This window comes from Bos indicus x Bos taurus, chromosome 1 (genome assembly GCF_003369695.1).
Source record: "Bos indicus x Bos taurus breed Angus x Brahman F1 hybrid chromosome 1, Bos_hybrid_MaternalHap_v2.0, whole genome shotgun sequence".
Classification (NCBI taxonomy): Eukaryota; Metazoa; Chordata; class Mammalia; order Artiodactyla; family Bovidae; genus Bos; species Bos indicus x Bos taurus.
This window is the reverse complement of record NC_040076.1, coordinates 3,189,179-3,208,169: the sequence shown is the minus strand read 5'-3', so window position 1 is coordinate 3,208,169 and position 18,991 is coordinate 3,189,179.

Genomic DNA, 18,991 nt, shown 5'->3' with positions numbered 1-18,991 from the left:
CAATCCTGGGCCTTCCCCAGGTGGGGCTCAGCCCCAGGATGCCGAGATCTGTGGGTCCTGGCTTCTAAAGGTGCATTCAGCTGCCACACTGCTGGTGTGAATCTGGGTCGAAGTCAGAGACCTGATGGATTGAATGAAACCCTCACCTGGATAAAGGGAGCCCAGCTGTAAAGGCCAGTCCTTAGGAGACAGGAACAGGGCTTCTGGCCACCCAGCCGCCTCTTTGTCTACTCCTTCCCTCTGTCCCTGTGGCTCTGTGGGTGCTTTCATCTGAGCAGAGGGCCTCTGACCTCTGACCGGGAGGCGGCTGCCCACCGCAGGCCTGGTGATCATGCAAAACATAAGGAGAGCCAGAGACTCCCAGGCCTAGGAGGGCTACATTCGCACAGAGGGCCCTGAGAAGGCAGCTGCCCCACCACTGATCATTTTGAGAATGGCTTTGTTTCTGGCCGTCAAACCTTTGGCAGCCAGGCCCTTGAATGCATTGGAGTAACAGGGCAGCAAAGTGGGCTGCTGTTAAAGGTGATAAAGGCGCCTGTCCCCAGGGGCCTGGAAAAGCAGCCCTGCGTTGGAGTTGGAGTCAGCTCCGGCCGTCCTAATGGAGGACCACCACACCCATGCATCGTCCCACGAGTCTGGAGGCTGAGACGAGGAGGTCCAAGGGTTGGTAGGGTCGTGCCTCCTGACAGCGGGGAGGGATAAGCTGCTCCAGGCCCCTCCTTTAGCTTCTGGGGCTTTCTGGGCTCTCTTAAGTGTCCTTGGCTTGGAGATGCACCTCTGCCTTCATCTTCACGTGGCCTTCTCCCCGTGTCCTAACTTCTCCACATCCTAACTTCCCCATTTTACAAAGATAGTCACACTGGATGAGGGGCGTTCCTAGTCCAACACTGGATGAGGGGCCTTCCTAGTCCAGTCTGACCTCATTGTAGCTAATTCCATCTGCAACAACCCTAGGTCTGCACATCGGTCACATTCTGGGGTCCTGGGGGTTAGGGCTTCTGCATGTGAATTTGGGGAGACAGAAACAATTTAACCCAAAACAGCTGGCTTTTCCATAAGGAGGGGGCAGTATTGGGTCCACTTACAGCTGAGTTTCAAAGCTCATGGGAGACAACCCTTGTTTCCTCTCTGTGTAGAAAGGAGCTCGGAGGTCAAGGTGATCTACCTTCTGCTGATGGATCACCTCTCACACCCAGGGCGGTGACTGTCCCTTCTGAATTTGAATACATCTAGAAAGAGGAACTGACTCCTACCTTCCCCCTCCTTGGACCGTTCTTCAGTGGACCTCAAATCTTTCCCAGTAGTTCCATCCCTTGTCTTCAGCTCAAAGACACGCTCAAGGATGTCTTCAACATCCCTTGTCTGAAGCTCCATCCCTCGTCTCAGCTTCAGATCACGGCAATAAGCATAGGAGGACTGATGAGCTTTCAGCTATTGTCACTGTAACACAGACCAAACTGAGTGTGCCACCAGGCCCCCTGTGTGGGAGAAGTGCCCTGGGCTGGCACTGGAAGATTCCAAAGGGACCCTGTCTTTGTGATCCACTCCAAGAACTTGACAGATGATTTTGGACTGGTCACCTGGCCTCAATAAAATGAGATGTTGTAAGCAAGTCAGTAGGGCTTCCCCGGTGGCACTAGTGGTAAAGAACCCACCTGCCAATGCAGGAAACAAGAGATGCAGGTTCCATCACTGGCTAAGGAAGGTCCTTGGAGGAAGTCATGGCAAGCCATTCCAGTATTCTTGCCTGGAGAATGGCTGCACGAGCAGGCAGTAAAACAAGGCATGCGAGGGTGGACAGGCCTGTGGTGGACTCTCGCAGGAGTCAGGTGAGCTGCGGCAGAGCCCAGGAGGGCGGACCCACAGGCTCCTGCCATCTAGCTGGGTGACCACAGGGAGGTTACTCACCCACTCTGGGCTCCCTAGTGTTGGGCGTGGGCACAAGAGCACCTGCCCAAGGGTTTCTTAAGGATGATGCTCAGTGCAGCCAGCGCAGGGATAGGCATAGACAGGAAGCTGGAGGCCCAACTTGGAGTTCTCTCCAGGACACTAGGCACCCTGACCTGGGCCCAGCCATCAGCTCCGCGTGTGTCCCTCTTTCCTCCTTAAAGTGGAGTTGATGAAAGCTGGGTCCGAATTGAGGAAACCCTTGTGATATGATCTGAAAATGAGGAAATGCTGTCCAGTGTATTATCATCTCCTTGGATTCCAAGCCTTGGGAGGTGATAGTCTTGCTCCACGCTTCGTTGGACCATGGTTGTTTTTAATGCTTTGAAGGCGGTTCACAGATTTCCACTTTACCATGTTGATTGCTGGAGGTCTGTTTTCTTACCTTAACCGTGCTGTGTTTTCTTGGTCATTCATGTTCTGGTAGGTGTGTTTTGTTCTGTACATTTGAGCAAGCGGTCCACAGGGTAGCCCAGAGTTGGACACAACTGCAGTGACTTAGCATGCACACCCATTTGACATGGAGAGATCTTCACCAGCCAGCCATTATTAACTGGAGGTGAGGTAGAAGCCAATCCATCAGGGAGCCCTGGTGGTGTCCCCAGATATCTGATGATAACTGCCTGAGTGACCCTAGGCATGACAGCAGAGGTTCCCAGCTAGGTCCAACCCAGTCTGCAGAACTGTGAGCAAAGGTGTGACTGTTGGTTGTTATCCTAAGTCACTAAGTTTTGCTGGGTTGGCTCCCCAGCCCCCTGTACCCCCGATGAAAAAGGTGGAAGGGGCAGTCAAAGGTCTTGACTCACAGAGGGAAGGAAGGGAGGCAGGCATGCAAGTCCCTCCTGTTCAGTTCTCCCAGCCTGAGCTCCCAGGATGAGCCCTCCAAACAGCTCACCGGCTTCTGCGGGGCTCCATCCTGCTCTGTCTCCACATGCTCCAAGCTCAGAAAGCCCTGGACCAAAGCCTTGCTCCATCTTCTCCTTACCCATCTCTACTGACAAACTGCCTCCTGACAGATGCTTCTCGCTTGGGCAGCCGTGAACACATCACCATGAAACACTTGAGCTGAAAGACCAGTTTCTCACTTGAGATGGCTGCAGCTGGGCAGAGTCGGGCCAAAATAAAATTTAAAAAAATCAATATTAGCTTTGCATCTATCTGACATAAATTTGATTTTATCTAAGATATTAAATCGTTTACACAGTCCCTCCAGAAATGATGTACTTTCTATCCTTCCATGAAAGGCAAGCAGTTGGAAAGATTTTTTTTTTTTAAGTGGAGGATAATGGCTTTATAATGTGTTGGTTTCTGCCATAAGTATGCGTATGTCCCCTCCTTGAACCTCCCTTCCACCCCACCTCAGCCCTCTAGGTTGTCACAGAACACTGGGTTGAGCTCTCTGTGTCACACAGCATCTTCCCACTAGCTGTCTATGTTACATATTGTAATGAGTAAAGATCTTAGTGAACTGAATCTTAATATGCAGATCATAACGAACCGGATTACTATGATGGGATGGTTAGTCACCCAGAGCCAGACATTCTGGAGTGCGAAGTCAAGTGTGCCTTAAGAAGTACTGCTGTTAATAAAGCTAGTGTATGTGATGAAATTCCAGCAAAACCCTAAAGGATGATGCCATCAGGGTTTTGCATTCATTATGTCAGCAAATTCTGAAGACCCAGCAGTGGCCACAGGACTGGAAAATCTCGATCCTCCTCCCATATCTCAAGAAGGGTAGTACCAAAAAATATGCTAACCATCAGACAATTGCACTCATGTCCCAAGCTAGAAAAGTCTTGCTTAAAATCTTGCATGCTAGTCTTCAGCATTATGGGAATCAAGAACTTCCAGATGTCCAAGCTGGGTTTAGAAAAAGAAGAGAAACAAATTGCCAACATTTGCTGGATTGTAGAGAAAGCAAGGGAATTTCAGAAAAACATCTATCTGTTTCATTGACTACACTAAAGCCTTTGATTGTGTGGATCATGGTAAACTATAGGAAGTTCTTAGAGAGACGGGAGTGGCAGACCATCTTACCTGTCTCCTGAGAAACCTGTATGTGGATCAAGAAGCAACAGAACCCTGTATGGAACAGCTGATTGGTTCAAGATCGAGAAAGGAGTCCAACAGGGCTCTCTTCTGTCACCCTGTTTGTTTAACCTACATGCTGAGCACATCATGAGAAATGCCAGGCTGGAGGAGCTACAAGCTGGAATCAAGATAGGCGGAAAAACATCAACAACCTCAGATAGGAGGATGATACCATTCAATGGCAGAAAGCAAAGAGGAGCTAAAGAACCTCCTGATGAGGGTGAAGGAGAAGCGTGAAAAATATGGTTTAAGACTAAATATAAAAAAACTAAGATCATGGTATCCGGCCCCATTACTGCATGGCAAATAGAGGGTGAACAGGTGGAAGAAGTGACAGATTTCCTCTTCTTGGGCTCCAAAATCACTGCGGATGGTGACTGCAGCCATGAAATCAGAAAACGATTGCTTGGCAGGAAAGTGAGGACAAACCTAGACAGTGTGTTGAAAATCAGAGACATTAGTCTGATGACAAAGGCTGTATAGTCAGGACTATGGTCTTCCCAGTGGTCACACACGGTTGTGAGAGCTGGACCATAAAGAAGGCAGGATGCCAAAGAATTGATGCCTTCGAACTGTGGTGCTGGAGAAGACTCCTGAAAGTTCCCTGGATTGCATGGAGATCAAGCCAGTCAATCTTAAGGGAGATCAACCCTGAATATTCACTGGAAGGACTGATGCTGAAGCTGAAGCTCCAGTATTTTGGCCATCTGATGGGAACAGACAACTCATTGGAAAAGTCCCTGATGGTGGGAAAGATTGAGGGCAGAAGGAGAAGACGGTGTCAGAGGATGAGATGGCTGGACAGCACCATGGATGCAATGAACATGAACTGAGGCAAACTCCAGGAGATGGTGAGGGACAGGGAGGACTGGCCTGCTGCAGTCCATGGGGTTGCGAAGAGTCAGATACGACTGGGCAACTGGGCAACATCTCAATTCATCCCACCCTCTCCTTCCCTTTCCGTGCCCGCAAGTCTGTTCTCCGTGTCTGTGTCTCTATTCCTGCCCTGCAAATAGATTTTTTTAAAAGAAACGATAAAAGAACACTATATAATGGTATGCCAGAATAGAAGGCTAAAAACCATATTTTCCTAGCAAAACAAGAGATAGTCTAATTGGAGTGTCTAGCTAATGGAGATTAACAAAATCTTTTTAGGAAAATCTATGGCCATGTGTTGTTGGAAGAGGGTGTTTGTTATGACCGGCACATTTTCTTGGCAAAACTCTATTAGTCTTTGCCCTGCTTCATTCCGTATTCCAAGGCCAAATTTGCCTGTTATTCCAGGTGTTTCTTGACTTCCTACTTTTGCATTCCAGTCCCCTATAATGAAAAAGATTTAACTTATACGCAGAGTACATCATGAGAAACGCTGGACCGGAAAAAACACAAACTGGAATCAAGATTGCTGGGAGAAATATCAATAACCTCAGATATGCAGATGACACCACCCTTATGGCAGAAAGTGAAGAGGAACTCAAAAGCCTCTTGATGAAAGTGAAAGTGGAGAGTGAAAAAGTTGGCTTAAAGCTCAACATTCAGAAAACGAAGATCATGGCATCCAGTCCCATCACTTCCTGGGAAATAGATGGGGAAACAGTGGAAACAGTGTCGGACTTTATTTTTCTGGGCTCCAAAATCACTACAGATGGTGACTGCAGCCATGAAATTAAAAGACGCTTGCTCCTTGGAAGGAAAGTTATGACCAACCTAGATAGCATATTCAAAAGCAGAGACATTACTTTGCCAACAAACTTTCATCTAGTCAAGGCTATGGTTTTTCCAGTGGTCATGTATGAATGTGAGAGTTGGACTGTGAAGAAGGCTGAGCGCCAAAGAATTGATGCTTTTGAACTGTGGTGTTGGAGAAGTCTCTTGAGAGTCCCTTGGACTGCAAGGAGATCCAACCAGTCCATTCTGAAGGAGATCAGCCCTGGGATTTCTTTGGAAGGAATGATGCTAAAGCTGAAACTCCCGTACTTTGGCCACCTCAAGCGAAGAGTTGACTCATTGGAAAAGACTCTGATGCTGGGAGGGATTGGGAGCAGGAGGAGAAGGGGGCGACAGAGGATGAGATGGCTGGATGGCATCACTGACTCGATGGACGTGAGTCTGAGTGAACTCCGGGAGTTGGTGATGGACAGGGAGGCCTGGCATGCTGCGATTCATGGGGTCGCAAAGAGTCAGACACTACCGAGCGACTGATCTGATCTGATGGCCGTGTGAAGAGCCAGCCATGTTTGAGAGCTCTTAGCTCTGGGAGGGGAAGAGAGTGGCTCCCAGAGAGTGGAGCTGGCTGGGATCACAAGGATACCCCACCAAGCTTTGCATTTTTCCCAAGAGGAGGCTGTGGCCCAAGTGGTAACTGATATTAGGTCTTTTCTCTGAATTAACTCAGTTCTCTAATAGATCTGCATGGAGAATTAGTGTCCCCACTCTAGAGAGAGAGACAGAAGCTGAGACACTGAGCACAACACAGACTGTAGGGGTCCCTGGGTCTTACTCCTTCTGCACCAGCAACAAGGGCTTCCCTGGTGGCTCAGCTGGGAGAGTACGCCTGCAATGCCAGAGACGTGGGTTCGATCCCTGGGTTGGGAAGATCCCCTGGAGAAGGGAACGGCTACCCACTCCAGTATTCTGGCCTGGAGAACTCCACGGACTGTAGTCCATGGGATGGCAAAGAATCAGACATGACTGAGTGACTTCATGTCACTTCACTTCACCAGAAACAAATACGTCACAGACAGAAGTTTAGGTGGCCTCCCTCCCGAGCATGGTCTCCGGGGCTCCAGGAGACCTACGCTAAGCGTGCCTCCATCTGGAAGGCAACACGTGCTTGGATGTGAACCAGTGGTAAGAACATGAAAAAAAAGGGGGGGGGCAAAGATGGGGCTGACAGAAGGGCCGGGAGCAGCCTCTGGGAGTGTCCCCTGCTCCCACGGGCCCTTGCTGTGGTCCCAGGAGAGAGGCAGGTGGACAGTTTTTGTGAGGCCTCCCAGAGAGGCTGGCAAGGCTCGGGGGGAGCTTCAGGCTCCATGGACCAAAGGCATCATCCCCCAGGTGTCAACCCTCTTTGAAACCCTATTGCTCCCTGGGGGCGATGGTCATCCTTTTGGGCTGTACTTAAGTCTCCACCGTCTCCTTTGAGATGGCACTGTAATTTGCTCACTTTCTCTCTCTCCCATGAGCTGTGGCCTTTTCATGGTGGCCTGCAAATGCTGATCTAAGGGACCCCCATTCCCATCCCCTCCTACCCCAGTAAAGGAAGAAAGGAAAAGCCCCGAGTCTATTGAAGAAGGAGGTGTCTGGACTGGATGCATAGCAAGGATGGCAAAAGAACTCGAGAATGTCATCTGTGGGGCAGAAAGCAGTAGCCCTAGGGACCTGCCTAGTCCCAGCAAGGATGCTGTCCTTCTTCATGACGCTTGGACAGGTGAGCTCTCTGGGGTTCAGCCCCCTCATCTTTAACAAAGGCTGAGCACCCCCAGGCACCCTCAGGCTGAGAAAATGAAGAGGACAGATGGCCTGAAGGTCAAATGTTTTAGAACCCACGGCATTCTTGCAAATACACAGCATTGTCAAGGGTGCCTAGTAATTTGGAGATGGGATCAGGCATGTGGACCAACTGCTCCATATTTCTTTCTTTCTTAATACTCCTTTTTTAATTTTATTTTTAATTTGGCTGCTCTGGGTTTTAGTTGCTGCATGTGGGATCTTCATTGCTGAATGCAGGCGTGTGGGATCTAATTCCCTGACCAGGGATTGACCAGCCCTTGCATAGGGAGAGTGGATCACCAGGGAAGTCCCTGCTCTATATTTCTTTGATTAAATAATTAATTTATACCCTGCCTTCTTCCAGAAGGTATTATAATGGAGCAGCTAAAAATCTCCATTAACATAATTTTTGTATTCCAGAAGTTATTAATTTTTAATTTTAGAAAATACAGATTTAAAAAATACCAACCATCCCCTCTCCTCACCTCCACACTCATTGTATCCATTTTTGTGTTCATTCTTCTGGGCTTTTTTTTTTTTTCCCTTCTATTTCTGTGCATTAATATACTTTTAAATATTTACTTAACGAAGACAAGATCTTACCAGATGATTGTTTTTGAACTTTACTTTTTACCTTGTAAATTGAGAATATCTTTCCATGTCTATAAATATAAATTTGCAATTATAATTTTTAGTGGCTCCTAGCATAAGACTTATAAGACTCTTAGGAGTCTGTAATAAGATTGTGCATACACTTGAAACAAAGCTTTTATTATTTTATCTACTATTTTTTCTAGTTTTTCATTACTATACATGGTACTAGGTTAAATATCTTTATGCAGAGTGTGGAAGGAGATCTAAAGATAAATGAAACAGTGAATCATGGTTTTGCCCACCATATTCCCTTGCCTACCTCAAATTAGAAAATAAAAATGTGCTTAGCTGCTCAGTCATGTCCGACTCTTTGCGACACCATAGACTGTCATAAAAAAAGGTTCAGCCCGATTCTGGTTTATCTACTATGATACTCCTCCAGTCTATTTTTGAATATCAAATGTATTTCTTTTTTTATTTTTATTGAAGTATAGTTGATGTACAATATTATATGTTAAAGGTGTACAATGTAGTGATTCACGATTTTTAAAGGTTATACTCCTTTTGTAGTTACAACATATTGGTTGTATCCTTCATGTTGTTCAGTATGTCCTGATAGCTTGTTTTATATCTAGTAGTTTATATCTCTTTGTCCCCTATCTCTATATTGCCCTTCCTCCCCACCAGATGCAAAGGGACGACTCACTGGAAAAGACCCTGATGCTGGGAAAGATTGAGGCAGAAGGAAGGGGATGAAAGAGGATGAGATGGTTGAATGGTATCATCAACCCAATGGACGTGAGTTTGAGCAAACTCTGGGAGATGGTGAAGGACAGGGAAGTCTGGTGTGCTGCTGTCCATGAGGTTGGAAAGAGTTGGACACGACTGAGTGACTGAACAACACCCTTCCCTCTCTCCTATCCCTACAACTCTTTTTTTTTTTCTCTTTCTTCTTTAATTTTTAAGTTATGAAAATATAATAGCATATTTATAGGAGACAGGAAATACAAAACAAAGTTATATATAATTCCACTGTCAGTTCAATTCAGTTCAGTCACTCAGTATATTACAATTTTTTTTTTTCATGTCAATGTTTTAATTCAAAGGGTGAATTTAATCGAAAAGGGTGAGTATATTTAACCTATTACAGATGAACAGGACTCACTTGAGAAATGAATATAAGATACTCTGTGATGGGAAAGGCTGAATGACCCCTGGAGATTTCATTCATTCAATAAGCATATGTTGGCCATATAGAAATGACAATGACAAGATCCCAAATATATGTTGCTCATGTGGGTTAGGGTTTCAATGTTTTACATCATTTGTGGGTTAAATTCTAAGTTAGTGAACAATTATTTTTTTAATAGTGTAACTCTTTCATTTTAAAAGAAAAGCTTTCTTTGCTTCACTGATGCCTAAACATGGGCTTAATTTTACCTTTTAGTGCTTTTATGCCGACACTTCTTAGAATGACATTCTCAAAAAGAGATTCCTGGGCCAAAGGAAATGAATCTTTGCAAGACTGTGAAGACTCAATACCTAATTGTTTTCCAGAAATGATGTTATAGGTTTATATTTTTAGAGGTGAACCTATTGTTCCACACCCTCTTTGCTAATCTTTTAGACCAAAAGTAGCTTTGCTTTGTTTTCATATACTTTCTATTGACTAAGGAGGTTGAATCCTTTTTTTTTTTAATGTTGATTGTGTGCACTCATTGTAGGAATAGAGAGTTCTTATTCTATCTCATTTACTTTATACTACACTATTTGCCTCTTTCTTTCATCAGGTATCCCTTTGTATTTTAAGATATTAAATCCTATGTATGTCACAGATCACAGCTATTTTCCCAAATGTAATTTATCATTTATGTTTTTTCTTTTTTTAGAACTCTAAGACTAAAATATTTATTATAGTCATTTCTCCGAATATGCTACTTTACTGATATTTCCTTTGATGGTGTGCTTAGAAAGCTTTTCCTACTACACATTTCCTTCCTACAAGTTTACACAAAAGTTTACCTCTTTTTCCTTCTGGTACCTTGATTTTTTTTAAAATATATAAACCATGTGCAAGTTATTACCATGGTTGTTATGAGGAGGAAATCCTGCTTGATTTTTTCCAAATGGTTAGCCAGTTATTCCAAAATGATGTATGGACTGGTTCATTCTTCTCCACTTAATTGGAATTCCATCTTTATTATATCTGATTATTTATAATAAGCAGAGTTATTTCTTTACTTTTCATTCTGTTCCTTATCTGTTTGTTCCTAAGACCATATCATTCTGTTTATATTTTTGTCACTTAAAAAATATGTTTTAATATCTGGTAAAAATCAATACCGCAGCTTCTTTAAAAAAAAAAAAACAAAAACTGACCAGTTTCACATATTCTGTTGGTTCAACTTTATTTATTTATTTTAAAACAATAGAAATTTATTAATGACTGTCAAGTTCCAAAAATAATTTTTTTGGGATGGAGATTGAAATTCTATTGAATGTGTATAGTTAGTTTGGGATGGATGAATACATTTATGATGTTAAACTACCCCAATTCTATTTTATTTTTTTAAGTAGGCTTTAAAAAACTTAAAGTTTATAGTTTTCTGACTCTAGATTCTGTATGCCCCTTGCTTTCTTAGTATTTTATATTTTTGTTGTTACTGTGAGCAACCTCTCTCTTCCTTTGCATTTTCTCAGCAACTACACCAAGTTGCTAGTTGGTTTGTATTCCATCTCCATGAAGGCAGGAGCTCAGAGCCTGCAGGCCATTTGAGATCATCTTTCCCTCCATTAATGTCAAAGTTGAGAGTTCTGGTGGAAGGTTCTACATGCACTTAAATTTGTCGGAAGCATCTGGGAATTCATAGTGCGTTCTTTCAGAATCTCTTACCACCCTTAGATGTGATAAACCAAAACACAGGTCTCCCGGACAGATTTCCTCCTCTCCCCAGGCAGGGTGCTTTCAGTTTTCTCTCCCTCTGTTTCTCAAAGGAAAATACAAACGCCTCATTCTCACTCTGGGATGTGCAGACCAAGTGGGCTTCTGACAGCCTGTTTCACCTTCTGTGCATCTCACCCAGCACAGTGATAGGCATAAAATTAGGACCCCTAATATAAATAATTGATTTGGAACCACTTGGAGACTAGGCTGTACCCAACGGTCCTCAAGGCTGGCTGAACCTTAGAGTTATCTAAGGACTTTTAAAAACCACTGATGCCTAGGTCCTAGCCTTGGAAATGCTGGTTCAACACACGGGATTGAGTATTAGCATATTCTAACCCCCTTCCCCCACCCCCACCCCAGGAGACTCTAATGTACCTCCAGGGCTTAGAACCACTAATTTAAATTATGGCCAACTTTTTCATCAAATTCTCATTTATAAGCAGCAGAAACACACTATGAATGATTTATGCAAAAAAGGGGGTTTATTTAAATAATATTTAAATAATTATCTTTGATCTTTGGGAGGGCCAAATAACAATACAAATGTCCTACATCATATTATAGATTGGTACCATGATGGCTGAGCACTGAAGAATTGATGCTTTTGAACTGTGGTTCTGGAGAAGACTCTTGAGAGTCCCTTGGACTGCAAGGAGTCCATCCTAAAGGAAATCGGTCCTGAATATACATTGGAAGGAATGATGCTGAAGCTGAAACTCCAACACTTTGGCCACCTGATGCTAAGAGCTGACCCATTGGAAAAGATCCTGGCTGGGGAAAATTGAAGGCAAAAGAAAAAAGGGGCAAGAGAGAATGAGATGGTTGGATGGTATCACTGATGCAATGAACATGAATTTGAGCAAGGTCCGGGAGATAGTGGAGGACAGGGAAGCCTGGTGTGCCTCAGTCTATGCGGTCACAAAGAGTGGGACACAACTTAGCAACTAAAAAACAGCAACAATGATGATAAAACTATTGCCCACAGCTGCACACATAGACCAAGGGGGCAGAGCTTGGTTTCAAGGAGTCATTCTCTAGCAAAAAATAATGAACTGAAAATTAGGCACAAAAGCAAATATTTAGAATGAGAGAAAAAAATATCAAAAAACATTTTAAGAGCTGATAAATACCATAAACATCATAAAATCTAGAAATAGTACATAATAATTTATTTGCCTGACACATCTCATGTTATATTTTTCCATTTCATTTTTGGGCTATGTAAGAATAAGGTTATAAAATGTAATTTATAGTATTTTCTGTAGAAAGATTAAAGGCAGGAGGAGAAGGGGATGACAGAGGATGGGATGGTTTGATGGCATCACTGACTTGATGGACATGAGTTTGAGCAGGCTCCGGGAGTTGGTGATGGACAGGGAAGCCTGGTGTGCTGCAGTCCATGGAGTTGCAAAGAGTTTGACACAACTGAACAACTGAACTGAACTGATAGAGGGAAGAGATAATTCAGTCTTTCTTTTACTCTGGTTGACCCAGATTTCTTTTCCAGGTAACTTAAAATGTAGAAGAGTTTCAGATTTACAGAAATCGTAAAGATAGAGCAAAGAGCTCCTTTATACACCTCACCCATTTTCCCTTATTATGTATCTGTTAACAAATGAATCAAATTTGAAATGTTATTAAATAACTCTACACTTTATTTGAATTTTCTTAGTTCTTCCCTAAGCTTTCTTTTCTTTTTGGACTTCCCTGGTGGCTCAGAGGGTAAAGCATCTGCCTACAGTGTGGGAAACCTGGGTTCGATCCCTGGGTCAGGAAGATCCTCTGGAGAAGGAAATGGCAACCCACTCCAGTACTCTTGCCTGGAAAATCCCATGGACAGAGGAGCGTAGTAGGCTACAAGTCCATGGAGTCACAAAGAGTCGGACAGGACTGAGTGACTTCACTTGAAGCTCTCTTTTCTATTCCAGGATAACACATCCCACTCATTTAGTCATGTCTTCTTATACTCCTCTGGGCTATGACAGTTTCTCAGATGTCCCTTCTTTGTGGTAACCTTGAAAGTTTTGAGCTTTATAGATATTTTGTAGAATGTCCCTCGATTTGAGTTTGTCTGTTTTCGTCATGGTTTGACATAGAGTCTAGGTTTGGGGCAAGAAGACCACACAGATGAAGGACCACTTTCATCTCATCAGATGTTAACCCTGATCACCAGCTGGCTGAAATCCAAACTTGTTTTGTATTTTTTATAATTTAGAAAATTTTCTTTTGGCTTCATACTCGTTATTGTCAACATCATGGAAAGTTGTTGGATTGTTGTCAGATTTGGGAAACCTTCTATCAAGTTTCATTTGTGATCCTGAGAGGTCCAGAAGGATTTCCCACAGACGAGCTTCTGGCTCTGTGCATTCCGTATCTGATTTCTCCTCTGCTCTCCACATAGTTCAGAACCTGGCATGAAGGACATATCTATTTGCAGGACAAGTCCTGGTCCTGAACCTTTATGACCTGAGGCTGAGTGAATCAGCACAGTGGGAGATTAAAGTGTTCCTGGAAGCCATTCTGATACCAGGTTGGATAGCACATAGAACCACATAGAAGTGTTGCACTAGACCCAGATTAAATGTACCGCCGCTTACCTTCCCCATAATTAGCTTGTCCCTCTCTCAATGCTGCAGCCACTCCAATACCAAGAGTACAAAGGACAGAGTGTTCTTGTGACGGGAAAGGGAGTCTTAACCAATGGCAGTGAGAATACCTGGCTTTGAAGGTTCTACAAAAATGCATCAACATGTTGCTGAAATCCTCTTCTAGGTTTTGGAAGAGGCTCAGTAGAGTGAGGAGGCCTGAAGGTAAAGAGTCATTGGAGGGATTTCCCTGGCTCCAGTGGTTAGGACTCTGTGCTCCCAATACAGGAGCTGCAAGTTCAATCCCTGGTTGGGGAACTAAGATCCCACATTTGCTGTTATTCACTTGCTAAGTCACATCTGACTCTTTGCAACCCCATGAACTGCAGCATTCCAGGCCTCCTTGTCTTTCTCTGTCCCCTGGGGTTTGCTCAAACTCATGTCCTTTGGGTCAGCGATGCCATCCAACCCTCTCATCCTCTGTTGCTCCCTTCTCCCACATGCTGTGACACACAAAAAAAGAAGAAAGCAAGCAAGCAAAGAGTCATTGGACTCACTGTTAACCTGGCTTTGCAAATGCCTCAGTGGATACCACTGACCTGCTTGGCCCTGGACTTCAAATGCTGCAGTTTGAACCACTGCAGTGGTTCAAAGGCATCAGTGTCTCTGGTGTGCCTGCTTTGGCATTTCACCTCCTTCCGATTCACACTTTGGGCAGGTGGTTTTGATTGGCTGAGCCTAGATTATACAACTTGGCCCCAACTGTGGAGAAGGCTGGGGACATATATGTTTATCTGAGGTTACAGGGAGAGGGCAAGCTCTTCTAGTGTGGGATCCCCAAAACCAGAGAGGAAGCTTCATTGCTTGTATTTGCATAAAGAAACACAAAATGATGCAAAAGTGGTTACCTCTGAGGGAAGGATACGTGGGGGACACAACTTCTTAATATGAATATTTGCATGTCATTTTGAGTTTTGAAATGTAGGCATATACTATCTAGTCAAAAATAAAAGTTTTGGTGGGGGACTTCCCTGGTGGTCCAGTGACTGTAGGGGGTACAGGTTTGGTGCCCGGTTGGGGAACTAAGATCCTGCATACTATGTAAAAAATTAAATATAAATACATAAAATTGTAAAAGATAATATAATCATATTACCAAATGTCACAAATCTGGATAACTTCTCTCTTTAATCAACATTCTCAGCAAGGATCAAAAGAACAACTCTATGAAGTGTACTGCATTTAAATCTGTATGATTTTACGTCACCAAATCCATCCATCCAGTCTTCTACCATGACTCCCCGAGTGGCTCAGATGATAAAGAATCTGCCTGCACTGCAGGAGACCTGGGTTCGATCCCTGGATTGGGAAGATCCCTTGGAGAAGGGAATGGCAACCCACTCCAGTATTCTTGCCTGGAAAACCCCATGGGGCCTGGTGGGCCCCAATCCATGGGGTCGCAGAGTCAGGCGTGACTGAGCGATTAACACACAATCTCCTACCTCCTTTCCTGGCCTCTTTTGGAACCCCTCCAAATAACTCATTTTCACAAAAGCACAATGAATTGGCAGTGATTACCCTCACTAGGGAGGGGGAGAATGGTGTGGATTTCCCATACAATGCGGTGTAATATGACTTGGTTTCTTGTTGGGAGATTTCAGAAGAGTTTCTTGCACACAAAGAAGCCCTATCGGAATCAAATACCACGTGGAGTCCTGAGGTAGAATGAACCAGTGGAATGATTCTGAAGATTTATTCATTGTCCAAAGATGAATCTTTAGGGTTTATGAAATTGAGGGTGGGGGATGGGAGAAATCACCATTCATGGGGAAACATGGAAGGTTCCAGAAAGTGTCCTCAACCTCTGAGATCTAATGCCTGATGGTCTGAGGTGGAGATCATGTAATTATAATAGAAATAAAGTGCATAATAAATGTAATCCCCTTGAATCATCACCAAACCAACCTGCCATCCCCCCTCTCTCCTCACTATCTGTAGGAAAATTGTCTTCTATGAAACCAGTCTCTGGTGCCAGGAAGGCTGGGGACTACTGCTTTAAGGCAGTCTTTGTCCATCGAGACCAGGATTCCTCTTAAGAAGAGAAAGCCCTTGATGGGAATGATCCCTGGAAGGAGACGACCCAGCCAGTGTGATATTCGGAATTAGCAACTTGTTGGGATGAACCTGACCAATCATAACATACTCCAGCCATTATCTTACTGCCAGATATCCAGCTGATTTTCTCAGCCCTTCCACTAATCACTCATATCAGCATTTTCCTTCTCTTGGTCACCAGGGATTCTAGATCTTCTCCAAAGCTCAGAAACCCATGGGATTCAGGAAGAGGAGGTAGAGAGACAGCTAGATCTTAACCACTATCTTCCATGGAGCAGTCAGATGCCACCATCACATAATCTACGTACTGAAAGGCAGAATGTTAGTCTGTCAGTCATATTTGATTCTTTGTGACACCATGGACTGTAGCCCAGCCGGTTCCTCTGTCCATGGACTTTCCCAGGCAAAAATACTGTAGTGGGCAGCCATTCCCTTCTCCAGGGGATCTTCCTGATGCAGAGATTGAACCTGGGTCTTTTGCATTGCAGGCAGATTCTTTATTGCCTGAGCCATCAGAGAAGCCTAACCTACATAGACCCTAGACAAATAAGAGAATGTACACCTTACACTCAGTGGGAATTCAGTAAATATGTTTGACTTAGGGTGGAACATAAGCTCCTTTGGAGTGAGCTTTATGGTGATATTCCTGGAACTGAATCCGCTGACAAGTACATAGGAAGAGGTCTATAAATATTAAGCACAAGTTGATTAAATTAATGTGTTGGCTACGGGCTCTGCCAAAGTCTTTCTATAAGGATCCCCCATTGGATTTTTAGAGATGCTCCATGCTCAGTAATACCATTCCAATCCTACATGGCCTAGTCTAAGAAATGGCAGAAGAGCCTGGCTTTGGATGGTCTCTTCTCCTGGCAGGACAGGCATGGGAACAGATCCTGCTCTTCATGAGCTTCTGAAGAATCTTCTTGAGAAAGCTCAGATTCATCTGGAGTTCCTCCTGTTTCCCACCCAAGAAGAAGGGAAACTTGCCTTCTTTGAATGCCATATGGAACCTACCATCTACTCCCACATCCAGGCCTTGTTCCTGTCCGTCAGCACAATTGGAGTGTCAGTTATTCTGGGTATAATATGCAGAGATGGAAAATTCCAGGTGTCCATGTTAGTCATCACAACCAATGTGATTCCAAATATCTATTTAGTTGGACTTTTTTTAAGCTTTTCAAGTGAACCACTCCAGTCTTGGTTTTTTTTAATGAGAGACCTACCTAAGCATCATAGGATAAGCACCCAGTAAGAACAAGCTCCTGATCTCTCAGCCCTGGGTGTGATTCCTTTCTTCATGTGTACTCATATTCCTTGTTCAGATTTTGGGGCTTTACTTCCCATGATAACTCCAAGGTTGCCTTTAGGCAGAAGAGCCGTTGAGATTCTGTCTGATGTTCTGCCACAGATTTGATGCACTGATATGCTCTGGGCATAGGGCCACTAATCAAGAACGAATGACTCTGTGTGTAGTATAGAATTTACCTTGTCAATGCCCTGCCTGAATAAAAGTGCCTTTGCTTATTGAGAGGCCTTGGGCCTTGACAGAAAGTCTGTGCTAACAAAGTGATTTATGGTGGGGAACCTTGGACCACATGGTATCAAAACCTGCCTTTTGGAGAAGATGGGGACAAAAGTCAGCCATGCAGATGTCCACCTGTGCCTACATGACTGAACTCGAATAAAAACTCTGGACACAACGGCTTGAGCCTCCCTGTTTAATAATACTTCCTGCATATTGCTTCACATCACATTATATCATGGAGAAGCAGTTGTTCTCGGGACAACTTGCATCTAATGACTCCTGGACCCTATCCTGTACTCTCTTCCCCTGGCTGATTTTCACTGGAATCTTTTCACATTAATGAAATGTAGCCACAAGTATAATGACTTCTCTGAGTTCTGTGAGTCCTTCTAGCAAATTATTGCACCCAAAATGTAGTCTTTTTTTTTCAACTTATTTTATTGAAGTATAGATTTATAATATTGTGTTAATTCTGAAGACGGTCTTGTAAGTAGATAGGGTAAGGGTCCTTGGAGGAAGAGAACTAGGCAGGACTTTCTTGAAATGAGAGAAGTAATTTTTGACCTAGGCCATTTTTTGATCTAAGCCTGGCCACAATGTTTGTCCTTGAACAGGTCTCAATAATAATCTGAAGGGAACAAAAGGATGCAGGAACAAGTAACTGTTATCAGGCAAGAGGAGTAACAATAGCAAAGACAATAAATCAGTTGTAAAGACCCCCAACCAGGCTTCTCTGGTGGCTCCGATGGTAAAGAATTTGCCTGCAATGTGGGAGACCCAGGTTCTACTCTGGGATCAGGAAGATCCCCTGGAGAAGGGAACGGTTACCCACTCTAGTATTCTTGCCTGGAGAATTCCATGGGCAGAGGAGCTTGGTGGGCTACAGGCCACGGGGTCACAAAGAGTCAGACATGACTGAGCAGCTATCACTTTCACTTTCACAGACTCCCAGTTCTGTTTCAGTGGTAAAGATTAGCCTGATGTTTCTACCACCAGATCACTTGGAACCTAAGAGAGGATGATGTTGACCTCTTCTGACCTTCATGGCTTCAATCAACCAAAGCTTAGGCTCCATTGATTGCTTCCACGCCTTCATGAATACTCATATACCCGTGGCTTAAAACTCCCCCAATTTCGGTGTCTGGGGAGACACTGCTTTGGAAAAGATCCCTGGTGTTCTCCTTACTTGCTGCAAGTAATAAATCCTTCTTTCTCCCAACCTTTGTCTTGACTGTATCTCTTGTCTCAACACCCTCCAAGAGATGAACTTAGTTTTAGAGTAACAGTCTTGGCTCAAACTTGCAATTTGTGTCAGAGTGAGAGTGGTCTGGAAGACCCCCAACTTAGTGACAAAAGCGGTGGTGGTCCTGAACTCTGCAGCCCTAAAAGTGGAGCCCCAGCACTAACCCACCTGGCCAGAGTTGCCATGAGAAGCGATCCGCATCTTCATCTCAGGCCTCAGACGCATTCTAGTCTTACTCCTGTCCAGGTCGACAGGTCTCTTCTCAGTCATCCCAGGCTGTTCCCAGCAGCCTCTTTCCACCACTGAACTCCTGCTTGCCCTTTGCAACCTTCACTGCTTCATCCCCAAGCCAGGGTAAGCCATTCTTCTTTCTACTTAACCTCCTGTTGCAAAGTCTCCCTTTTCCATATCACTGCCTTCTCTTACGAGGTACAAACTCAGGTTCATACCTA